A 26,941-nucleotide genomic window follows, 5' to 3' on the forward strand; every position below is an offset into this window, starting at 1 on the left:
CTGATTTTTTCATAAATCTTTGTCGAGTATCCTGAGTCCTGATATTTTCATAAATAATTGTATACAGTCTCCTCAGTCCTGGTAATTTAATAAATCCTTGTAGAGTCTCCTCAGTCCTGATATTTTAATAAATTCTTTTAGAGTCTCCTCAGTCTTGATAGTTTCATAATTCTTTGTAGAGTATCTTGAGTCCTGATATTTTCATAAATAATTGTATACAGTCTCCTCAGTCCTGGTAATTTAATAAATCCTTGTAGAGTCTCCTGAGTCCTGATATTTTCATAAATACTGGTTGAGTCTACTCAGTACTGATATTTTCATAAATGCTTGTAAAGTCTCCTCAGTCCTGATAATTTCTTAAATCCTTGTGGAGTCTCCTGGGTCCTGATATTTCCATAAATCCTGGTGGAGTCAACTCAGTATTGATATTTTCATAAATGCTTGTAGAGTCCCCTCAGTCCTGATATTTTCATAAATCCTTGTAAAGTCTCCTCAGTCCTGATATTTTCATAAATGCTTGTAGAGTCCCCTCAGTCCTGATATTTTCATAAATCCATGTAGAGTCTCCTCAATCTTGATAATTTCATAAATCTTTGCAGAGTATCCTGAGTCCTGATATTTTCATAAATAATTGTATACAGTCTTCTCAGTCCTGGTAATTTAATAAATCTTTGTAGAGTCTCCTCAGTCCTGATATTTTCATTAATCCTGGTGGAGTCTACTCAGTACTGATATTTTCATAAATGCTTGTAGAGTCCCCTCAGTCCTGATATTTTCATAAATCCTTGTAAAGTCTCCTCAGTCCTGATATTTGCATAAATCCTTGTAGAGTCTACTCAGTCCTGATATTTGCATAAATCCTTGTAGAGTCTCCTCAGTCTTGATAATTTCATAAATCTTTGTAGTATATCCTGAGTTCTGATATTTTCATAAATAATTGTATACAGTCTCCTCAGTCCTGGTAATTTAATAAATCCTTGTAGAATCTCCTCAGTCCTGATATTTTCATAAATCCTGGTGGAGTGGACTGTGTACTGATATTTTCATAAATGCTTGTAGAGTCCCCGCAGTTCTGATATTTTCATAAATCCTTGTAGAGTCTCCTCAGTCCTGATATTTGCATAAATCCTTGTAGAGTCTCCTCAGTCCTGATTTTTTCATAAATCCTTGTAGAGTATCCTCGGTCCTGATATATTCAAAATTCGTTTCAGAGTCTCCTCAGACTTGATAATTTCATAAACCTTTGTAGAGTATCCTGATTCCTGATATTTTCATAAATAATTGTACACAGTCTCCTCAGTCCTGATATTTTCATAAATCCTTGTAGAGTCTCCTCAATCTTGATAATTTCATAAATCTTTGTAGAGTATCCTGAGTCCTGATATTTTCATAAATAATTGTATACAGTCTTCTCAGTCCTGGTAATTTAATAAATCCTTGTAGAGTCTCCTCAGTCCTGATATTTTCATAAATCCTGGTGGAGTCTACTCAGTACTGATATTTTGATAAATGCTTGTAGAGTCCCCTCAGTCCTGATATTTTCATAAATCCTTGTAAAGTCTCCTCAGTCCTGATATTTGCATAAATCCTTGTAGAGTCTACTCAGTCCTGATATTTGCATAAATCCTTGTAGAGTTTCCTCAGTCCTAATTTTTTCATAAATCCTTCTAGAGTGTCCTCGGTCCTGATATTTTCATAAATCCTTTTAGAGTTTTCTCAGTCTTGATAATTTCATAAATCTTTGTAGAGTATCCTGAGTCCTGATATTTTCATAAATAATTGTGTACAGTCATCTCAGTCCTGGTAATTTAATAAATCCTTGTAGAGTGTCCTCAGTCCTGATATTTTCATAAATCCTGGTGGAGTCTACACAGTATTGATATTTTCATAAATGCTTGTAGAATCCCCGCAGTCCTGATATTTTCATAAATCCTTGTAGAGTCTCCTCAGTCCTGATTTTTTCATAAATCTTTGTCGAGTATCCTGAGTCCTGATATTTTCATAAATAATTGTATACAGTCTCCTCAGTCCTGGTAATTTAATAAATCCTTGTAGAGTCTCCTGAGTCCTGATATTTTCATAAATACTGGTTGAGTCTACTCAGTACTGATATTTTGATAAATGCTTGTAGAGTCCCCTCAGTCCTGATATTTTCATAAATCCTTTTAGAGTCTCCTCAGTCTTGATAGTTTCATAATTCTTTGTAGAGTATCTTGAGTCCTGATATTTTCATAAATAATTGTATACAGTCTCCTCAGTCCTGGTAATTTAATAAATCCTTGTAGAGTCTCCTCAGTCCTGATATTTTCATAAATACTGGTGGAGTCTACTCAGTACTGATATTTTCATAAATGCTTGTAAAGTCTCCTCAGTCCTGATGTTTTCTTAAATCCTTGTGGAGTCTCCTGGGTCCTGATATTTCCATAAATCCTGGTGGAGTCTACTCAGTATTGATATTTTCATAAATGCTTGTAGAGTCCCCTCAGTCCTGATATTTTCATAAATCCTTGTAAAGTCTCCTCAGTCCTGATATTTGCATAAATCCTTGTAGAGTCTACTCAGTCCTGATATTTGCATAATTCCTTGTAGAGTCTCCTCAGTCTTGATAATTTCATAAATCTTTGTAGTATATCCTGAGTTCTGATATTTTCATAAATAATTGTATACAGTCTCCTCAGTCCTGGTAATTTAATAAATCCTTGTAGAATCTCCTCAGTCCTGATATTTTCATAAATCCTGGTGGAGTGGACTGTGTACTGATATTTTCATAAATGCTTGTAGAGTCCCCGCAGTTCTGATATTTTCATAAATCCTTGTAGAGTCTCCTCAGTCCAGATATTTGCATAAATCCTTGTAGAGTCTCCTCAGTCCTGATTTTTTCATAAATCCTTGTAGAGTGTCCTCGGTCCTGATATATTCAAAATTCGTTTCAGAGTCTCCTCAGACTTGATAATTTCATAAACCTTTGTAGAGTATCCTGAGTCCTGATATTTTCATAAATAATTGTATACAGTCTCCTCAGTCCTGGTAATTTAATAAATCCTTGTAGAGTCTCCTCAGTCCTGATATTTTCATAAATCCTTGTAAAGTCCCCTCAGTCCTGATATTTTCATAAATTCTTGTAGATTCTCCTCGGTCTTGATATTTTCATAAATCCTTGTAGAGTCTCCTCAATCTTGATAATTTCATAAATCTTTGTAGAGTGTCTAGATTTCTGATATTTTCATAAATAATTGTATACAGTCTCCTCAGTCCTGGTAATTTAATGAATACTTGTAGAGTCTCCTCAGTCCTGACATTTTCATAAATCATTGTAAAGACTCCTCAGTCCTGATATTTTCATAAATCCTTGTAGAGTCTCCTCAGTCCTGATATTTTCATAAATCCTTGTAGAGTCTCCTCAATCTTGAGAATTTCATAAATCTTTGTAGAGTATCCTGAGTCCTGATATTTTCATAAATAATTGTATACAGTCTTCTCAGTCCTGGTAATTTAATAAATCCTTGTAGAGTCTCCTCAGTCCTGATATTTTCATAAATCCTGGTGGAGTCTACACAGTATTGATATTTTCATAAATGCTTGTAGAGTCCCCGCAGTCCTGATATTTTCATAAATCCTTGTAGAGTCTCCTCAGTCCTGATTTTTTCATAAATCTTTGTCGAGTATCCTGAGTCCTGATATTTTCATAAATAATTGTATACAGTCTCCTCAGTCCTGGTAATTTAATAAATCCTTGTAGAGTCTCCTCAGTCCTGATATTTTAATAAATTCTTTTAGAGTCTCCTCAGTCTTGATAGTTTCATAATTCTTTGTAGAGTATCTTGAGTCCTGATATTTTCATAAATAATTGTATACAGTCTCCTCAGTCCTGGTAATTTAATAAATCCTTGAAGAGTCTCCTGAGTCCTGATATTTTCATAAATACTGGTTGAGTCTACTCAGTACTGATATTTTCATAAATGGTTGTAAAGTCTCCTCAGTCCTGATAATTTCTTAAATCCTTGTGGAGTCTCCTGGGTCCTGATATTTCCATAAATCCTGGTGGAGTCAACTCAGTATTGATATTTTCATAAATGCTTGTAGAGTCCCCTCAGTCCTGATATTTTCATAAATCCTTGTAAAGTCTCCTCAGTCCTGATATTTTCATAAATGCTTGTAGAGTCCCCTCAGTCCTGATATTTTCATAAATCCATGTAGAGTCTCCTCAATCATGATAATTTCATAAATCTTTGCAGAGTATCCTGAGTCCTGATATTTTCATAAATAATTGTATACAGTCTTCTCAGTCCTGGTAATTTAATAAATCTTTGTAGAGTCTCCTCAGTCCTGATATTTTCATAAATCCTGGTGGAGTCTACTCAGTACTGATATTTTCATAAATGCTTGTAGAGTCCCCTCAGTCCTGATATTTTCATAAATCCTTGTAAAGTCTCCTCAGTCCTGATATTTGCATAAATCCTTGTAGAGTCTCCTCAGTCTTGATAATTTCATAAACCTTTGTAGAGTATCCTGATTCCTGATATTTTCATAAATAATTGTACACAGTCTCCTCAGTCCTGATATTTTCATAAATCCTTGTAGAGTCTCCTCAATCTTGATAATTTCATAAATCTTTGTAGAGTATCCTGAGTCCTGATATTTTCTTAAATAATTGTATACAGTCTTCTCAGTCCTGGTAATTTAATAAATCCTTGTAGAGTCTCCTCAGTCCTGATATTTTCATAAATCCTGGTGGAGTCTACTCAGTACTGATATTTTGATAAATGCTTGTAGAGTCCCCTCAGTCCTGATATTTTCATAAATCCTTGTAAAGTCTCCTCAGTCCTGATATTTGCATAAATCCTTGTAGAGTCTACTCGGTCCTGATATTTGCATAAATCCTTGTAGAGTCTCCTCAGTCCTAATTTTTTCATAAATCCTTCTAGAGTGTCCTCGTTCCTGATATTTTCATAAATCCTTTTAGAGTCTTCTCAGTCTTGATAATTTCATAAATCTTTGTAGAGTATCCTGAGTCCTGATATTTTCATAAATAATTGTGTACAGTCTTCTCAGTCCTGGTAATTTAATAAATCCTTGTAGAGTCTCCTCAGTCCTGATATTTTCATAAATCCTGGTGGAGTCTACACAGTATTGATATTTTCATAAATGCTTGTAGAGTCCCCGCAGTCCTGATATTTTCATAAATCCTTGGAGAGTCTCCTCAGTCCTGATTTTTTCATAAATCTTTGTCGAGTATCCTGAGTCCTGATATTTTCATAAATAATTGTATACAGTCTCCTCAGTCCTGGTAATTTAATAAATCCTTGTAGAGTCTCCTCAGTCCTGATATTTTAATAAATTCTTTTAGAGTCTCCTCAGTCTTGATAGTTTCATAATTCTTTGTAGAGTATCTTGAGTCCTGATATTTTCATAAATCCTGGTGGAGTCTACACAGTATTGATATTTTCATAAATGCTTGTAGAGTCCCCGCAGTCCTGATATTTTCATAAATCCTTGTAGAGTCTCCTCAGTCCTGATTTTTTCATAAATCTTTGTCGAGTATCCTGAGTCCTGATATTTTCATAAATAATTGTATACAGTCTCCTCAGTCCTGGTAATTTAATAAATCCTTGTAGAGTCTCCTCAGTCCTGATATTTTAATAAATTCTTTTAGAGTCTCCTCAGTCTTGATAGTTTCATAATTCTTTGTAGAGTATCTTGAGTCCTGATATTTTCATAAATAATTGTATACAGTCTCCTCAGTCCTGGTAATTTAATAAATCCTTGTAGAATCTCCACAGTCCTGATATTTTCATAAATACTGGTGGAGTCTACTCAGTACTGATATTTTCATAAATGCTTGTAAAGTCTCCTCAGTCCTGATGTTTTCTTAAATCCTTGTGGAGTCTCCTGGGTCCTGATATTTCCATAAATCCTGGTGGAGTCTACTAAGTATTGATATTTTCATAAATCCTTGTAAAGTCTCCTCAGTCCTGATATTTTCATAAATTCTTGTAGATTCTCCTCGGTCTTGATATTTTCATAAATCCTTGTAGAGTCTCCTCAATCTTGATAATTTCATAAATCTTTGTAGAGTGTCTAGAGTTCTGATATTTTCATAAATAGTTGTATACAGTCTCCTCAGTCCTGGTAATTTAATGAATACTTGTAGAGTCTCCTCAGTCCTGACATTTTCATAAATCATTGTAAAGACTCCTCAGTCCTGATATTTTCATAAATCCTTGTAGAGTCTCCTCAGTCCTGTTATTTTCATAAATCCTTGTAAAGTCTCCTCAGTCCTGATATTTTCATAAATCCTTGTAGAGTCTACTCAGTCCTGATATTTTCATAAATCCTTGTAGAGTCTCCTCAATCTTGAGAATTTCATATATCTTTGTAGAGTATCCTGAGTCCTGATATTTTCATAAATAATTGTATACAGTCTTCTCAGTCCTGGTAATTTAATAAATCCTTGTAGAGTCTCCTCAGTCCTGATATTTTCATAAATCCTGGTGGAGTCTACACAGTATTGATATTTTCATAAATGCTTGTAGAGTCCCCGCAGTCCTGATATTTGCATAAATCCTTGTAGAGTCTACTCAGTCCTGATATTTTCATAAATCCTTTTAGAGTTTTCTCAGTCTTGATAATTTCATAAATCTTTGCAGAGTATCCTGAGTCCTGATATTTTCATAAATAATTGTATACAGGCTTCTCAGTCCTGGTAATTTAATAAATCTTTGTAGAGTCTCCTCAGTCCTGATATTTTCATAAATACTGGTGGAGTCTACTCAGTACTGATATTTTCATAAATGGTTGTAAAGTCTCCTCAGTCCTGATAATTTCTTAAATCCTTGTGGAGTCTCCTGGGTCCTGATATTTGCATAAATCCTTGTAGAGTCTCCTCAGTCTTGATAGTTTCATAATTCTTTGTAGAGTATCTTGAGTCCTGATATTTTCATAAATAATTGTATACAGTCTCCTCAGTCCTGGTAATTTAATAAATCCTTGTAGAGTCTCCTGAGTCCTGATATTTTCATAAATACTGGTTGAGTCTACTCAGTACTGATATTTTGATAAATGCTTGTAGAGTCCCCTCAGTCCTGATATTTTCATAAATCCTTGTAAAGTCTCCTCAGTCCTGATATTTGCATAAATCCTTGTAGAGTCTACTCGGTCCTGATATTTGCATAAATCCTTGTAGAGTCTCCTCAGTCCTAATTTTTTCATAAATCCTTCTAGAGTGTCCTCGTTCCTGATATTTTCATAAATCCTTTTAGAGTCTACTCAGTCCTGATTTTTTCATAAATCTTTGTCGAGTATCCTGAGTCCTGATATTTTCATAAATAATTGTATACAGTCTCCTCAGTCATGGTAATTTAATAAATCCTTGTAGAGTCTCCTCAGTCCTGATATTTTAATAAATTCTTTTAGAGTCTCCTCAGTCTTGATAGTTTCATAATTCTTTGTAGAGTATCTTGAGTCCTGATATTTTCATAAATCCTGGTGGAGTCTACACAGTATTGATATTTTCATAAATGCTTGTAGAGTCCCCGCAGTCCTGATATTTTCATAAATCCTTGTAGAGTCTCCTCAGTCCTGATTTTTTCATAAATCTTTGTCGAGTATCCTGAGTCCTGATATTTTCATAAATAATTGTATACAGTCTCCTCAGTCCTGGTAATTTAATAAATCCTTGTAGAGTCTCCTCAGTCCTGATATTTTAATAAATTCTTTTAGAGTCTCCTCAGTCTTGATAGTTTCATAATTCTTTGTAGAGTATCTTGAGTCCTGATATTTTCATAAATAATTGTATACAGTCTCCTCAGTCCTGGTAATTTAATAAATCCTTGTAGAATCTCCACAGTCCTGATATTTTCATAAATACTGGTGGAGTCTACTCAGTACTGATATTTTCATAAATGCTTGTAAAGTCTCCTCAGTCCTGATGTTTTCTTAAATCCTTGTGGACTCTCCTGGGTCCTGATATTTCCATAAATCCTGGTGGAGTCTACTCAGTATTGATATTTTCATAAATCCTTGTAAAGTCTCCTCAGTCCTGATATTTTCATAAATTCTTGTAGATTATCCTCGGTCTTGATATTTTCATAAATCCTTGTAGAGTCTCCTCAATCTTGATAATTTCATAAATCTTTGTAGAGTGTCTAGAGTTCTGATATTTTCATAAATAGTTGTATACAGTCTCCTCAGTCCTGGTAATTTAATGAATACTTGTAGAGTCTCCTCAGTCCTAACATTTTCATAAATCATTGTAAAGACTCCTCAGTCCTGATATTTTCATAAATCCTTGTAGAGTCTCCTCAGTCCTGTTATTTTCATAAATCCTTGTAAAGTCTCCTCAGTCCTGATATTTTCATAAATCCTTGTAGAGTCTACTCAGTCCTGATATTTTCATAAATCCTTGTAGAGTCTCCTCAATCTTGAGAATTTCATATATCTTTGTAGAGTATCCTGAGTCCTGATATTTTCATAAATAATTGTATACAGTCTTCTCAGTCCTGGTAATTTAATAAATCCTTGTAGAGTCTCCTCAGTCCTGATATTTTCATAAATCCTAGTGGAGTCTACACAGTATTGATATTTTCATAAATGCTTGTAGAGTCCCCGCAGTCCTGATATTTGCATAAATCCTTGTAGAGTCTACTCAGTCCTGATATTTTCATAAATCCTTTTAGAGTTTTCTCAGTCTTGATAATTTCATAAATCTTTGCAGAGTATCCTGAGTCCTGATATTTTCATAAATAATTGTATACAGTCTTCTCAGTCCTGGTAATTTAATAAATCTTTGTAGAGTCTCCTCAGTCCTGATATTTTCATAAATACTGGTGGAGTCTACTCAGTACTGATATTTTCATAAATGGTTGTAAAGTCTCCTCAGTCCTGATAATTTCTTAAATCCTTGTGGAGTCTCCTGGGTCCTGATATTTCCATAAATCCTGGTGGAGTCAACTCAGTATTGATATTTTCATAAATGCTTGTAGAGTCCCCTCAGTCCTGATATTTTCATAAATCCTTGTAAAGTCTCCTCAGTCCTGATATTTTCATAAATGCTTGTAGAGTCCCCTCAGTCCTGATATTTTCATAAATCCATGTAGAGTCTCCTCAATCATGATAATTTCATAAATCTTTGCAGAGTATCCTGAGTCCTGATATTTTCATAAATAATTGTATACAGTCTTCTCAGTCCTGGTAATTTAATAAATCTTTGTAGAGTCTCCTCAGTCCTGATATTTTCATAAATCCTGGTGGAGTCTACTCAGTACTGATATTTTCATAAATGCTTGTAGAGTCCCCTCAGTCCTGATATTTTCATAAATCCTTGTAAAGTCTCCTCAGTCCTGATATTTGCATAAATCCTTGTAGAGTCTCCTCAGTCTTGATAATTTCATAAACCTTTGTAGAGTATCCTGATTCCTGATATTTTCATAAATAATTGTACACAGTCTCCTCAGTCCTGATATTTTCATAAATCCTTGTAGAGTCTCCTCAATCTTGATAATTTCATAAATCTTTGTAGAGTATCCTGAGTCCTGATATTTTCTTAAATAATTGTATACAGTCTTCTCAGTCCTGGTAATTTAATAAATCCTTGTAGAGTCTCCTCAGTCCTGATATTTTCATAAATCCTGGTGGAGTCTACTCAGTACTGATATTTTGATAAATGCTTGTAGAGTCCCCTCAGTCCTGATATTTTCATAAATCCTTGTAAAGTCTCCTCAGTCCTGATATTTGCATAAATCCTTGTAGAGTCTACTCGGTCCTGATATTTGCATAAATCCTTGTAGAGTCTCCTCAGTCCTAATTTTTTCATAAATCCTTCTAGAGTGTCCTCGTTCCTGATATTTTCATAAATCCTTTTAGAGTCTTCTCAGTCTTGATAATTTCGTAAATCTTTGTAGAGTATCCTGAGTCCTGATATTTTCATAAATAATTGTGTACAGTCTTCTCAGTCCTGGTAATTTAATAAATCCTTGTAGAGTCTCCTCAGTCCTGATATTTTCATAAATCCTGGTGGAGTCTACACAGTATTGATATTTTCATAAATGCTTGTAGAGTCCCCGCAGTCCTGATATTTTCATAAAACCTTGGAGAGTCTCCTCAGTCCTGATTTTTTCATAAATCTTTGTCGAGTATCCTGAGTCCTGATATTTTCATAAATAATTGTATACAGTCTCCTCAGTCCTGGTAATTTAATAAATCCTTGTAGAGTCTCCTCAGTCCTGATATTTTAATAAATTCTTTTAGAGTCTCCTCAGTCTTGATAGTTTCATAATTCTTTGTAGAGTATCTTGAGTCCTGATATTTTCATAAATCCTGGTGGAGTCTACACAGTATTGATATTTTCATAAATGCTTGTAGAGTCCCCGCAGTCCTGATATTTTCATAAATCCTTGTAGAGTCTCCTCAGTCCTGATTTTTTCATAAATCTTTGTCGAGTATCCTGAGTCCTGATATTTTCATAAATAATTGTATACAGTCTCCTCAGTCCTGGTAATTTAATAAATCCTTGTAGAGTCTCCTCAGTCCAGATATTTTAATAAATTCTTTTAGAGTCTCCTCAGTCTTGATAGTTTCATAATTCTTTGTAGAGTATCTTGAGTCCTGATATTTTCATAAATAATTGTATACAGTCTCCTCAGTCCTGGTAATTTAATAAATCCTTGTAGAATCTCCACAGTCCTGATATTTTCATAAATACTGGTGGAGTCTACTCAGTACTGATATTTTCATAAATGCTTGTAAAGTCTCCTCAGTCCTGATGTTTTCTTAAATCCTTGTGGAGTCTCCTGGGTCCTGATATTTCCATAAATCCTGGTGGAGTCTACTCAGTATTGATATTTTCATAAATCCTTGTAAAGTCTCCTCAGTCCTGATATTTTCATAAATTCTTGTAGATTCTCCTCGGTCTTGATATTTTCATAAATCCTTGTAGAGTCTCCTCAATCTTGATAATTTCATAAATCTTTGTAGAGTGTCTAGAGTTCTGATATTTTCATAAATAGTTGTATACAGTCTCCTCAGTCCTGGTAATTTAATGAATACTTGTAGAGTCTCCTCAGTCCTGACATTTTCATAAATCATTGTAAAGACTCCTCAGTCCTGATATTTTCATAAATCCTTGTAGAGTCTCCTCAGTCCTGTTATTTTCATAAATCCTTGTAAAGTCTCCTCAGTCCTGATATTTTCATAAATCCTTGTAGAGTCTACTCAGTCCTGATATTTTCATAAATCCTTGTAGAGTCTCCTCAATCTTGAGAATTTCATATATCTTTGTAGAGTATCCTGAGTCCTGATATTTTCATAAATAATTGTATACAGTCTTCTCAGTCCTGGTAATTTAATAAATCCTTGTAGAGTCTCCTCAGTCCTGATATTTTCATAAATCCTGGTGGAGTCTACACAGTATTGATATTTTCATAAATGCTTGTAGAGTCCCCGCAGTCCTGATATTTGCATAAATCCTTGTAGAGTCTACTCAGTCCTGATATTTTCATAAATCCTTTTAGAGTTTTCTCAGTCTTGATAATTTCATAAATCTTTGCAGAGTATCCTGAGTCCTGATATTTTCATAAATAATTGTATACAGTCTTCTCAGTCCTGGTAATTTAATAAATCTTTGTAGAGTCTCCTCAGTCCTGATATTTTCATAAATACTGGTGGAGTCTACTCAGTACTGATATTTTCATAAATGCTTGTAAAGTCTCCTCAGTCCTGATGTTTTCTTAAATCCTTGTAAAGTCTCCTCAGTCCTGATATTTTCATAAATCCTTGTAGAGTCTCCTCAATCTTGAGAATTTCATAAATCTTTGTAGAGTATCCTGAGTCCTGATATTTTCATAAATAATTGTATACAGTCTTCTCAGTCCTGGTAATTTAATAAATCCTTGTAGAGTCTCCTCAGTCCTGATATTTTCATAAATAATTGTATACAGTCTCCTCAGTCCTGGTAATTTAATAAATCCTTGTAGAGTCTCCTCAGTCCTGATATTTTAATAAATTCTTTTAGAGTCTCCTCAGTCTTGATAGTTTCATAATTCTTTGTAGAGTATCTTGAGTCCTGATATTTTCATAAATAATTGTATACAGTCTCCTCAGTCCTGGTAATTTAATAAATCCTTGTCGAGTCTCCTGAGTCCTGATATTTTCATAAATACTGTTTGAGTCTACTCAGTACTGATATTTTCATAAATGCTTGTAAAGTCTCCTCAGTCCTGATAATTTCTTAAATCCTTGTGGAGTCTCCTGGGTCCTGATATTTCCATAAATCCTGGTGGAGTCAACTCAGAATTGATATTTTCATAAATGCTTGTAGAGTCCCCTCAGTCCTGATATTTTCATAAATCCTTGTAAAGTCTCCTCAGTCCTGATATTTTCATAAATGCTTGTAGAGTCCCCTCAGTCCTGATATTTTCATAAATCCATGTAGAGTCTCCTCAATCTTGATAATTTCATAAATCTTTGCAGAGTATCCTGAGTCCTGATATTTTCATAAATAATTGTATACAGTCTTCTCAGTCCTGGTAATTTAATAAATCTTTGTAGAGTCTCCTCAGTCCTGATATTTTCATAAATCCTGGTGGAGTCTACTCAGTACTGATATTTTCATAAATGCTTGTAGAGTCCCCTCAGTCCTGATATTTTCATAAATCCTTGTAAAGTCTCCTCAGTCCTGATATTTGCATAAATCCTTGTAGAGTCTACTCAGTCCTGATATTTGCATAAATCCTTGTAGAGTCTCCTCAGTCTTGATAATTTCATAAATCTTTGTAGTATATCCTGAGTTCTGATATTTTCATAAATAATTGTATACAGTCTCCTCAGTCCTGGTAATTTAATAAATCCTTGTAGAATCTCCTCAGTCCTGATATTTTCATAAATCCTGGTGGAGTGGACTGTGTACTGATATTTTCATAAATGCTTGTAGAGTCCCCGCAGTTCTGATATTTTCATAAATCCTTGTAGAGTCTCCTCAGTCCTGATATTTGCATAAATCCTTGTAGAGTCTCCTCAGTCCTGATTTTTTCATAAATCCTTGTAGAGTGTCCTCGGTCCTGATATATTCAAAATTCGTTTCAGAGTCTCCTCAGACTTGATAATTTCATAAACCTTTGTAGAGTATCCTGATTCCTGATATTTTCATAAATAATTGTACACAGTCTCCTCAGTCCTGATATTTTCATAAATCCTTGTAGAGTCTCCTCAATCTTGATAATTTCATAAATCTTTGTAGAGTATCCTGAGTCCTGATATTTTCATAAATAATTGTATACAGTCTTCTCAGTCCTGGTAATTTAATAAATCCTTGTAGAGTCTCCTCAGTCCTGATATTTTCATAAATCCTGGTGGAGTCTACTCAGTACTGATATTTTGATAAATGCTTGTAGAGTCCCCTCAGTCCTGATATTTTCATAAATCCTTGTAAAGTCTCCTCAGTCCTGATAATTTCATAAATCCATGTAGTGTCTAGAGTTCTGATATTTTCATAAATGCTTGTAGAGTCCCCTCAGTCCTGATATTTTCATAAATCCATGTAGAGTCTCCTCAATCATGATAATTTCATAAATCTTTGCAGAGTATCCTGAGTCCTGATATTTTCATAAATAATTGTATACAGTCTTCTCAGTCCTGGTAATTTAATAAATCTTTGTAGAGTCTCCTCAGTCCTGATATTTTCATAAATCCTGGTGGAGTCTACTCAGTACTGATATTTTCATAAATGCTTGTAGAGTCCCCTCAGTCCTGATATTTTCATAAATCCTTGTAAAGTCTCCTCAGTCCTGATATTTGCATAAATCCTTGTAGAGTCTCCTCAGTCTTGATAATTTCATAAACCTTTGTAGAGTATCCTGATTCCTGATATTTTCATAAATAATTGTATACAGTCTCCTCAGTCCTGGTAATTTAATAAATCCTTGTAGAGTCTCCTCAGTCCTGATATTTTAATAAATTCTTTTAGAGTCTCCTCAGTCTTGATAGTTTCATAATTCTTTGTAGAGTATCTTGAGTCCTGATATTTTCATAAATAATTGTATACAGTCTCCTCAGTCCTGGTAATTTAATAAATCCTTGTAGAGTCTCCTGAGTCCTGATATTTTCATAAATACTGGTTGAGTCTACTCAGTACTGATATTTTCATAAATGCTTGTAAAGTCTCCTCAGTCCTGATAATTTCTTAAATCCTTGTGGAGTCTACTCGGTCCTGATATTTGCATAAATCCTTGTAGAGTCTCCTCAGTCCTGATTTTTTCATAAATCCTTGTAGAGTGTCCTCGGTCCTGATATATTCAAAATTCGTTTCAGAGTCTCCTCAGACTTGATAATTTCATAAACCTTTGTAGAGTATCCTGATTCCTGATATTTTCATAAATAATTGTACACAGTCTCCTCAGTCCTGATATTTTCATAAATCCTTGTAGAGTCTCCTCAATCTTGATAATTTCATAAATCTTTGTAGAGTATCCTGAGTCCTGATATTTTCATAAATAATTGTATACAGTCTTCTCAGTCCTGGTAATTTAATAAATCCTTGTAGAGTCTCCTCAGTCCTGATATTTTCATAAATCCTGGTGGAGTCTACTCAGTACTGATATTTTGATAAATGCTTGTAGAGTCCCCTCAGTCCTGATATTTTCATAAATCCTTGTAAAGTCTCCTCAGTCCTGATATTTGCATAAATCCTTGTAGAGTCTACTCAGTCCTGATATTTGCATAAATCCTTGTAGAGTTTCCTCAGTCCTAATTTTTTCATAAATCCTTCTAGAGTGTCCTCGGTCCTGATATTTTCATAAATCCTTTTAGAGTCTTCTCAGTCTTGATAATTTCATAAATCTTTCTAGAGTATCCTGAGTCCTGATATTTTCATAAATAATTGTATACAGTCTCCTCAGTCCTGATATTTTAATAAATCCTTTTAGAGTCTCCTCAGTCTTGATAGTTTCATAATTCTTTGTAGAGTATCTTGAGTCCTGATATTTTCATAAATAATTGTATACAGTCTCCTCAGTCCTGGTAATTTAATAAATCCTTGTAGAGTCTCCTCAGTCCTGATATTTTCATAAATACTGGTGGAGTCTACTCAGTACTGATATTTTCATAAATGCTTGTAAAGTCTCCTCAGTCCTGATGTTTTCTTAAATCCTTGTGGAGTCTCCTGGGTCCTGATATTTCCATAAATCCTGGTGGAGTCTACTCAGTATTGATATTTTCATAAATGCTTGTAGAGTCCCCTCAGTCCTGATATTTTCATAAATCCTTGTAAAGTCTCCTCAGTCCTGATATTTGCATAAATCCTTGTAGAGTCTACTCAGTCCTGATATTTGCATAAATCCTTGTAGAGTCTCCTCAGTCTTGATAATTTCATAAATCTTTGTAGTATATCCTGAGTTCTGATATTTTCATAAATAATTGTATACAGTCTCCTCAGTCCTGGTAATTTAATAAATCCTTGTAGAATCTCCTCAGTCCTGATATTTTCATAAATCCTGGTGGAGTGGACTGTGTACTGATATTTTCATAAATGCTTGTAGAGTCCCCGCAGTTCTGATATTTTCATAAATCCTTGTAGAGTCTCCTCAGTCCAGATATTTGCATAAATCCTTGTAGAGTCTCCTCAGTCCTGATTTTTTCATAAATCCTTGTAGAGTGTCCTCGGTCCTGATATATTCAAAATTCGTTTTAGAGTCTCCTCAGACTTGATAATTTCATAAACCTTTGTAGAGTATCCTGATTCCTGATATTTTCATAAATAATTGTACACAGTCTCCTCAGTCCTGATATTTTCATAAATCCTTGTAGAGTCTCCTCAATCTTGATAATTTCATAAATCTTTGTAGAGTATCCTGAGTCCTGATATTTTCATAAATAATTGTATACAGTCTTCTCAGTCCTGGTAATTTAATAAATCCTTGTAGAGTCTCCTCAGTCCTGATATTTTAATAAATCATGGTGGAGTCTACTCAGTACTGATATTTTGATAAATGCTTGTAGAGTCCCCTCAGTCCTGATATTTTCATAAATCCTTGTAAAGTCTCCTCAGTCATGATATTTGCATAAATCCTTGTAGAGTCTACTCAGTCCTGATATTTGCATAAATCCTTGTAGAGTTTCCTCAGTCCTAATTTTTTCATAAATCCTTCTAGAGTGTCCTCGGTCCTGATATTTTCATAAATCCTTTTAGAGTCTTCTCAGTCTTGATAATTTTATAAATCTTTGTAGAGTATCCTGAGTCCTGATATTTTCATAAATAATTGTATACAGTCTTCTCAGTCCTGGTAATTTAATAAATCCTTGTAGAGTCTCCTCAGTCCTGATATTTTCATAAATCCTGGTGGAGTCTACACAGTATTGATATTTTCATAAATGCTTGTAGAGTCCCCGCAGTCCTGATATTTGCATAAATCCTTGTAGAGTCTACTCAGTCCTGATATTTTCATAAATCCTTTTAGAGTTTTCTCAGTCTTGATAATTTCATAAATCTTTGCAGAGTATCCTGAGTCCTGATATTTTCATAAATAATTGTATACAGTCTTCTCAGTCCTGGTAATTTAATAAATCTTTGTAGAGTCTCCTCAGTCCTGATATTTTCATAAATACTGGTGGAGTCTACTCAGTACTGATATTTTCATAAATGGTTGTAAAGTCTCCTCAGTCCTGATAATTTCTTAAATCCTTGTGGAGTCTCCTGGGTCCTGATATTTGCATAAATCCTTGTAGAGTCTCCTCAGTCTTGATAGTTTCATAATTCTTTGTAGAGTATCTTGAGTCCTGATATTTTCATAAATAATTGTATACAGTCTCCTCAGTCCTGGTAATTTAATAAATCCTTGTAGAGTCTCCTGAGTCCTGATATTTTCATAAATACTGGTTGAGTCTACTCAGTACTGATATTTTGATAAATGCTTGTAGAGTCCCCTCAGTCCTGATATTTTCATAAATCCTTGTAAAGTCTCCTCAGTCCTGATATTTGCATAAATCCTTGTAGAGTCTACTCGGTCCTGATATTTGCATAAATCCTTGTAGAGTCTCCTCAGTCCTAATTTTTTCATAAATCCTTCTAGAGTGTCCTCGTTCCTGATATTTTCATAAATCCTTTTAGAGTCTTCTCAGTCTTGATAATTTCATAAATCTTTGTAGAGTATCCTGAGTCCTGATATTTTCATAAATAATTGTGTACAGTCTTCTCAGTCCTGGTAATTTAATAAATCCTTGTAGAGTCTCCTCAGTCCTGATATTTTCATAAATCCTGGTGGAGTCTACACAGTATTGATATTTTCATAAATGCTTGTAGAGTCCCCGCAGTCCTGATATTTTCATAAATCCTTGGAGAGTCTCCTCAGTCCTGATTTTTCATAAATCTTTGTCGAGTATCCTGAGTCCTGATATTTTCATAAATAATTGTATACAGTCTCCTCAGTCCTGGTAATTTAATAAATCCTTGTAGAGTCTCCTCAGTCCTGATATTTTAATAAATTCTTTTAGAGTCTCCTCAGTCTTGATAGTTTCATAATTCTTTGTAGAGTATCTTGAGTCCTGATATTTTCATAAATCCTGGTGGAGTCTACACAGTATTGATATTTTCATAAATGCTTGTAGAGTCCCCGCAGTCCTGATATTTTCATAAATCCTTGTAGAGTCTCCTCAGTCCTGATTTTTTCATAAATCTTTGTCGAGTATCCTGAGTCCTGATATTTTCATAAATAATTGTATACAGTCTCCTCAGTCCTGGTAATTTAATAAATCCTTGTAGAGTTTCCTCAGTCCCGATATTTTAATAAATTCTTTTAGAGTCTCCTCAGTCTTGATAGTTTCATAATTCTTTGTAGAGTATCTTGAGTCCTGATATTTTCATAAATAATTGTATACAGTCTCCTCAGTCCTGGTAATTTAATAAATCCTTGTAGAATCTCCACAGTCCTGATATTTTCATAAATACTGGTGGAGTCTACTCAGTACTGATATTTTCATAAATGCTTGTAAAGTCTCCTCAGTCCTGATGTTTTCTTAAATCCTTGTGGACTCTCCTGGGTCCTGATATTTCCATAAATCCTGGTGGAGTCTACTCAGTATTGATATTTTCATAAATCCTTGTAAAGTCTCCTCAGTCCTGATATTTTCATAAATTCTTGTAGATTCTCCTCGGTCTTGATATTTTCATAAATCCTTGTAGAGTCTCCTCAATCTTGATAATTTCATAAATCTTTGTAGAGTGTCTAGAGTTCAGATATTTTCATAAATAGTTGTATACAGTCTCCTCAGTCCTGGTAATTTAATGAATACTTGTAGAGTCTCCTCAGTCCTGACATTTTCATAAATCATTGTAAAGACTCCTCAGTCCTGATATTTTCATAAATCCTTGTAGAGTCTCCTCAGTCCTGTTATTTTCATAAATCCTTGTAAAGTCTCCTCAGTCCTGATATTTTCATAAATCCTTGTAGAGTCTACTCAGTCCTGATATTTTCATAAATCCTTGTAGAGTCTCCTCAATCTTGAGAATTTCATATATCTTTGTAGAGTATCCTGAGTCCTGATATTTTTATAAATAATTGTATACAGTCTTCTCAGTCCTGGTAATTTAATAAATCCTTGTAGAGTCTCCTCAGTCCTGATATTTTCATAAATCCTGGTGGAGTCTACACAGTATTGATATTTTCATAAATGCTTGTAGAGTCCCCGCAGTCCTGATATTTGCATAAATCCTTGTAGAGTCTACTCAGTCCTGATATTTTCATAAATCCTTTTAGAGTTTTCTCAGTCTTGATAATTTCATAAATCTTTGCAGAGTATCCTGAGTCCTGATATTTTCATAAATAATTGTATACAGTCTTCTCAGTCCTGGTAATTTAATAAATCTTTGTAGAGTCTCCTCAGTCCTGATATTTTCATAAATACTGGTGGAGTCTACTCAGTACTGATATTTTCATAAATGGTTGTAAAGTCTCCTCAGTCCTGATAATTTCTTAAATCCTTGTGGAGTCTCCTGGGTCCTGATATTTCCATAAATCCTGGTGGAGTCAACTCAGTATTGATATTTTCATAAATGCTTGTAGAGTCCCCTCAGTCCTGATATTTTCATAAATCCTTGTAAAGTCTCCTCAGTCCTGATATTATCATAAATGCTTGTAGAGTCCCCTCAGTCCTGATATTTTCATAAATCCATGTAGAGTCTCCTCAATCATGATAATTTCATAAATCTTTGCAGAGTATCCTGAGTCCTGATATTTTCATAAATAATTGTATACAGTCTTCTCAGTCCTGGTAATTTAATAAATCTTTGTAGAGTCTCCTCAGTCCTGATATTTTCATAAATCCTGGTGGAGTCTACTCAGTACTGATATTTTCATAAATGCTTGTAGAGTCCCCTCAGTCCTGATATTTTCATAAATCCTTGTAAATTCTCCTCAGTCCTGATATTTGCATAAATCCTTGTAGAGTCTCCTCAGTCTTGATAATTTCATAAACCTTTGTAGAGTATCCTGATTCCTGATATTTTCATAAATAATTGTACACAGTCTCCTCAGTCCTGATATTTTCATAAATCCTTGTAGAGTCTCCTCAATCTTGATAATTTCATAAATCTTTGTAGAGTATCCTGAGTCCTGATATTTTCTTAAATAATTGTATACAGTCTTCTCAGTCCTGGTAATTTAATAAATCCTTGTAGAGTCTCCTCAGTCCTGATATTTTCATAAATCCTGGTGGAGTCTACTCAGTACTGATATTTTGATAAATGCTTGTAGAGTCCCCTCAGTCCTGATATTTTCATAAATCCTTGTAAAGTCTCCTCAGTCCTGATATTTGCATAAATCCTTGTAGAGTCTACTCGGTCCTGATATTTGCATAAATCCTTGAAGAGTCTCCTCAGTCCTAATTTTTTCATAAATCCTTCTAGAGTGTCCTCGTTCCTGATATTTTCATAAATCCTTTTAGAGTCTTCTCAGTCTTGATAATTTCGTAAATCTTTGTAGAGTATCCTGAGTCCTGATATTTTCATAAATAATTGTGTACAGTCTTCTCAGTCCTGGTAATTTAATAAATCCTTGTAGAGTCTCCTCAGTCCTGATATTTTCATAAATCCTGGTGGAGTCTACACAGTATTGATATTTTCATAAATGCTTGTAGAGTCCCCGCAGTCCTGATATTTTCATAAAACCTTGGAGAGTCTCCTCAGTCCTGATTTTTTCATAAATCTTTGTCGAGTATCCTGAGTCCTGATATTTTCATAAATAATTGTATACAGTCTCCTCAGTCCTGGTAATTTAATAAATCCTTGTAGAGTCTCCTCAGTCCAGATATTTTAATAAATTCTTTTAGAGTCTCCTCAGTCTTGATAGTTTCATAATTCTTTGTAGAGTATCTTGAGTCCTGATATTTTCATAAATAATTGTATACAGTCTCCTCAGTCCTGGTAATTTAATAAATCCTTGTAGAATCTCCACAGTCCTGATATTTTCATAAATACTGGTGGAGTCTACTCAGTACTGATATTTTCATAAATGCTTGTAAAGTCTCCTCAGTCCTGATGTTTTCTTAAATCCTTGTGGAGTCTCCTGGGTCCTGATATTTCCATAAATCCTGGTGGAGTCTACTCAGTATTGATATTTTCATAAATCCTTGTAAAGTCTCCTCAGTCCTGATATTTTCATAAATTCTTGTAGATTCTCCTCGGTCTTGATATTTTCATAAATCCTTGTAGAGTCTCCTCAATCTTGATAATTTCATAAATCTTTGTAGAGTGTCTAGAGTTCTGATATTTTCATAAATAGTTGTATACAGTCTCCTCAGTCCTGGTAATTTAATGAATACTTGTAGAGTCTCCTCAGTCCTGACATTTTCATAAATCATTGTAAAGACTCCTCAGTCCTGATATTTTCATAAATCCTTGTAGAGTCTCCTCAGTCCTGTTATTTTCATAAATCCTTGTAAAGTCTCCTCAGTCCTGATATTTTCATAAATCCTTGCAGAGTCTACTCAGTCCTGATATTTTCATAAATCCTTGTAGAGTCTCCTCAATCTTGAGAATTTCATATATCTTTGTAGAGTATCCTGAGTCCTGATATTTTCATAAATAATTGTATACAGTCTTCTCAGTCCTGGTAATTTAATAAATCCTTGTAGAGTCTCCTCAGTCCTGATATTTTCATAAATCCTGGTGGAGTCTACACAGTATTGATATTTTCATAAATGCTTGTAGAGTCCCCGCAGTCCTGATATTTGCATAAATCCTTGTAGAGTCTACTCAGTCCTGATATTTTCATAAATCCTTTTAGAGTTTTCTCAGTCTTGATAATTTCATAAATCTTTGCAGAGTATCCTGAGTCCTGATATTTTCATAAATAATTGTATACAGTCTTCTCAGTCCTGGTAATTTAATAAATCTTTGTAGAGTCTCCTCAGTCCTGATATTTTCATAAATACTGGTGGAGTCTACTCAGTACTGATATTTTCATAAATGCTTGTAAAGTCTCCTCAGTCCTGATGTTTTCTTAAATCCTTGTGGAGTCTCCTGGGGCCTGATATTTCCATAAATCCTGGTGGAGTCTACTCAGTATTGATATTTTCATAAATCCTTGTAAAGTCTCCTCAGTCCTGATATTTTCATAAATTCTTGTAGATTCTCCTCGGTCTTGATATTTTCATAAATCCTTGTAGAGTCTCCTCAATCTTGATAATTTCATAAATCTTTGTAGAGTGTCTAGAGTTCTGATATTTTCATAAATAGTTGTATACAGTCTCCTCAGTCCTGGTAATTTAATGAATACTTGTAGAGTCTCCTCAGTCCTGACATTTTCATAAATCATTGTAAAGACTCCTCAGTCCTGATATTTTCATAAATCCTTGTAGAGTCTCCTCAGTCCTGTTATTTTCATAAATCCTTGTAAAGTCTCCTCAGTCCTGATATTTTCATAAATCCTTGTAGAGTCTCCTCAATCTTGAGAATTTCATAAATCTTTGTAGAGTATCCTGAGTCCTGATATTTTCATAAATAATTGTATACAGTCTTCTCAGTCCTGGTAATTTAATAAATCCTTGTAGAGTCTCCTCAGTCCTGATATTTTCATAAATAATTGTATACAGTCTCCTCAGTCCTGGTAATTTAATAAATCCTTGTAGAGTCTCCTCAGTCCTGATATTTTAATAAATTCTTTTAGAGTCTCCTCAGTCTTGATAGTTTCATAATTCTTTGTAGAGTATCTTGAGTCCTGATATTTTCATAAATAATTGTATACAGTCTCCTCAGTCCTGGTAATTTAATAAATCCTTGTCGAGTCTCCTGAGTCCTGATATTTTCATAAATACTGTTTGAGTCTACTCAGTACTGATATTTTCATAAATGCTTGTAAAGTCTCCTCAGTCCTGATAATTTCTTAAATCCTTGTGGAGTCTCCTGGGTCCTGATATTTCCATAAATCCTGGTGGAGTCAACTCAGAATTGATATTTTCATAAATGCTTGTAGAGTCCCCTCAGTCCTGATATTTTCATAAATCCTTGTAAAGTCTCCTCAGTCCTGATATTTTCATAAATGCTTGTAGAGTCCCCTCAGTCCTGATATTTTCATAAATCCATGTAGAGTCTCCTCAATCTTGATAATTTCATAAATCTTTGCAGAGTATCCTGAGTCCTGATATTTTCATAAATAATTGTATACAGTCTTCTCAGTCCTGGTAATTTAATAAATCTTTGTAGAGTCTCCTCAGTCCTGATATTTTCATAAATCCTGGTGGAGTCTACTCAGTACTGATATTTTCATAAATGCTTGTAGAGTCCCCTCAGTCCTGATATTTTCATAAATCCTTGTAAAGTCTCCTCAGTCCTGATATTTGCATAAATCCTTGTAGAGTCTACTCAGTCCTGATATTTGCATAAATCCTTGTAGAGTCTCCTCAGTCTTGATAATTTCATAAATCTTTGTAGTATATCCTGAGTTCTGATATTTTCATAAATAATTGTATACAGTCTCCTCAGTCCTGGTAATTTAATAAATCCTTGTAGAATCTCCTCAGTCCTGATATTTTCATAAATCCTGGTGGAGTGGACTGTGTACTGATATTTTCATAAATGCTTGTAGAGTCCCCGCAGTTCTGATATTTTCATAAATCCTTGTAGAGTCTCCTCAGTCCTGATATTTGCATAAATCCTTGTAGAGTCTCCTCAGTCCTGATTTTTTCATAAATCCTTGTAGAGTGTCCTCGGTCCTGATATATTCAAAATTCGTTTCAGAGTCTCCTCAGACTTGATAATTTCATAAACCTTTGTAGAGTATCCTGATTCCTGATATTTTCATAAATAATTGTACACAGTCTCCTCAGTCCTGATATTTTCATAAATCCTTGTAGAGTCTCCTCAATCTTGATAATTTCATAAATCTTTGTAGAGTATCCTGAGTCCTGATATTTTCATAAATAATTGTATACAGTCTTCTCAGTCCTGGTAATTTAATAAATCCTTGTAGAGTCTCCTCAGTCCTGATATTTTCATAAATCCTGGTGGAGTCTACTCAGTACTGATATTTTGATAAATGCTTGTAGAGTCCCCTCAGTCCTGATATTTTCATAAATCCTTGTAAAGTCTCCTCAGTCCTGATAATTTCATAAATCCATGTAGTGTCTAGAGTTCTGATATTTTCATAAATGCTTGTAGAGTCCCCTCAGTCCTGATATTTTCATAAATCCATGTAGAGTCTCCTCAATCATGATAATTTCATAAATCTTTGCAGAGTATCCTGAGTCCTGATATTTTCATAAATAATTGTATACAGTCTTCTCAGTCCTGGTAATTTAATAAATCTTTGTAGAGTCTCCTCAGTCCTGATATTTTCATAAATCCTGGTGGAGTCTACTCAGTACTGATATTTTCATAAATGCTTGTAGAGTCCCCTCAGTCCTGATATTTTCATAAATCCTTGTAAAGTCTCCTCAGTCCTGATATTTGCATAAATCCTTGTAGAGTCTCCTCAGTCTTGATAATTTCATAAACCTTTGTAGAGTATCCTGATTCCTGATATTTTCATAAATAATTGTATACAGTCTCCTCAGTCCTGGTAATTTAATAAATCCTTGTAGAGTCTCCTCAGTCCTGATATTTTAATAAATTCTTTTAGAGTCTCCTCAGTCTTGATAGTTTCATAATTCTTTGTAGAGTATCTTGAGTCCTGATATTTTCATAAATAATTGTATACAGTCTCCTCAGTCCTGGTAATTTAATAAATCCTTGTAGAGTCTCCTGAGTCCTGATATTTTCATAAATACTGGTTGAGTCTACTCAGTACTGATATTTTCATAAATGCTTGTAAAGTCTCCTCAGTCCTGATAATTTCTTAAATCCTTGTGGAGTCTACTCGGTCCTGATATTTGCATAAATCCTTGTAGAGTCTCCTCAGTCCTGATTTTTTCATAAATCCTTGTAGAGTGTCCTCGGTCCTGATATATTCAAAATTCGTTTCAGAGTCTCCTCAGACTTGATAATTTCATAAACCTTTGTAGAGTATCCTGATTCCTGATATTTTCATAAATAATTGTACACAGTCTCCTCAGTCCTGATATTTTCATAAATCCTTGTAGAGTCTCCTCAATCTTGATAATTTCATAAATCTTTGTAGAGTATCCTGAGTCCTGATATTTTCATAAATAATTGTATACAGTCTTCTCAGTCCTGGTAATTTAATAAATCCTTGTAGAGTCTCCTCAGTCCTGATATTTTCATAAATCCTGGTGGAGTCTACTCAGTACTGATATTTTGATAAATGCTTGTAGAGTCCCCTCAGTCCTGATATTTTCATAAATCCTTGTAAAGTCTCCTCAGTCCTGATATTTGCATAAATCCTTGTAGAGTCTACTCAGTCCTGATATTTGCATAAATCCTTGTAGAGTTTCCTCAGTCCTAATTTTTTCATAAATCCTTCTAGAGTGTCCTCGGTCCTGATATTTTCATAAATCCTTTTAGAGTCTTCTCAGTCTTGATAATTTCATAAATCTTTCTAGAGTATCCTGAGTCCTGATATTTTCATAAATAATTGTATACAGTCTCCTCAGTCCTGATATTTTAATAAATCCTTTTAGAGTCTCCTCAGTCTTGATAGTTTCATAATTCTTTGTAGAGTATCTTGAGTCCTGATATTTTCATAAATAATTGTATACAGTCTCCTCAGTCCTGGTAATTTAATAAATCCTTGTAGAGTCTCCTCAGTCCTGATATTTTCATAAATACTGGTGGAGTCTACTCAGTACTGATATTTTCATAAATGCTTGTAAAGTCTCCTCAGTCCTGATGTTTTCTTAAATCCTTGTGGAGTCTCCTGGGTCCTGATATTTCCATAAATCCTGGTGGAGTCTACTCAGTATTGATATTTTCATAAATGCTTGTAGAGTCCCCTCAGTCCTGATATTTTCATAAATCCTTGTAAAGTCTCCTCAGTCCTGATATTTGCATAAATCCTTGTAGAGTCTACTCAGTCCTGATATTTGCATAAATCCTTGTAGAGTCTCCTCAGTCTTGATAATTTCATAAATCTTTGTAGTATATCCTGAGTTCTGATATTTTCATAAATAATTGTATACAGTCTCCTCAGTCCTGGTAATTTAATAAATCCTTGTAGAATCTCCTCAGTCCTGATATTTTCATAAATCCTGGTGGAGTGGACTGTGTACTGATATTTTCATAAATGCTTGTAGAGTCCCCGCAGTTCTGATATTTTCATAAATCCTTGTAGAGTCTCCTCAGTCCAGATATTTGCATAAATCCTTGTAGAGTCTCCTCAGTCCTGATTTTTTCATAAATCCTTGTAGAGTGTCCTCGGTCCTGATATATTCAAAATTCGTTTTAGAGTCTCCTCAGACTTGATAATTTCATAAACCTTTGTAGAGTATCCTGATTCCTGATATTTTCATAAATAATTGTACACAGTCTCCTCAGTCCTGATATTTTCATAAATCCTTGTAGAGTCTCCTCAATCTTGATAATTTCATAAATCTTTGTAGAGTATCCTGAGTCCTGATATTTTCATAAATAATTGTATACAGTCTTCTCAGTCCTGGTAATTTAATAAATCCTTGTAGAGTCTCCTCAGTCCTGATATTTTAATAAATCATGGTGGAGTCTACTCAGTACTGATATTTTGATAAATGCTTGTAGAGTCCCCTCAGTCCTGATATTTTCATAAATCCTTGTAAAGTCTCCTCAGTCATGATATTTGCATAAATCCTTGTAGAGTCTACTCAGTCCTGATATTTGCATAAATCCTTGTAGAGTTTCCTCAGTCCTAATTTTTTCATAAATCCTTCTAGAGTGTCCTCGGTCCTGATATTTTCATAAATCCTTTTAGAGTCTTCTCAGTCTTGATAATTTTATAAATCTTTGTAGAGTATCCTGAGTCCTGATATTTTCATAAATAATTGTGTACAGTCATCTCAGTCCTGGTAATTTAATAAATCCTTGTAGAGTGTCCTCAGTCCTGATATTTTCATAAATCCTGGTGGAGTCTACACAGTATTGATATTTTCATAAATGCTTGTAGAATCCCCGCAGTCCTGATATTTTCATAAATCCTTGTAGAGTCTCCTCAGTCCTGATTTTTTCATAAATCTTTGTCGAGTATCCTGAATCCTGATATTTTCATAATTAATTGTATACAGTCTCCTCAGTCCTGGTAATTTAATAAATCCTTGTAGAGTCTCCTCAGTCCTGATATTTTAATAAATCCTTTTAGAGTCTCCTCAGTCTTGATAGTTTCATAATTCTTTGTAGAGTATCTTGAGTCCTGATATTTTCATAAATAATTGTATACAGTCTCCTCAGTCCTGGTAATTTAATAAATCCTTGTAGAGTCTCCTCAGTCCTGATATTTTCATAAATACTGGTGGAGTCTACTCAGTACTGATATTTTCATAAATGCTTGTAAAGTCTCCTCAGTCCTGATATTTTCTTAAATCCTTGTGGAGTCTCCTG

Source organism: Narcine bancroftii, chromosome 9 (assembly GCF_036971445.1).
Source record: "Narcine bancroftii isolate sNarBan1 chromosome 9, sNarBan1.hap1, whole genome shotgun sequence".
In the NCBI taxonomy this organism is placed as follows: Eukaryota; Metazoa; Chordata; class Chondrichthyes; order Torpediniformes; family Narcinidae; genus Narcine; species Narcine bancroftii.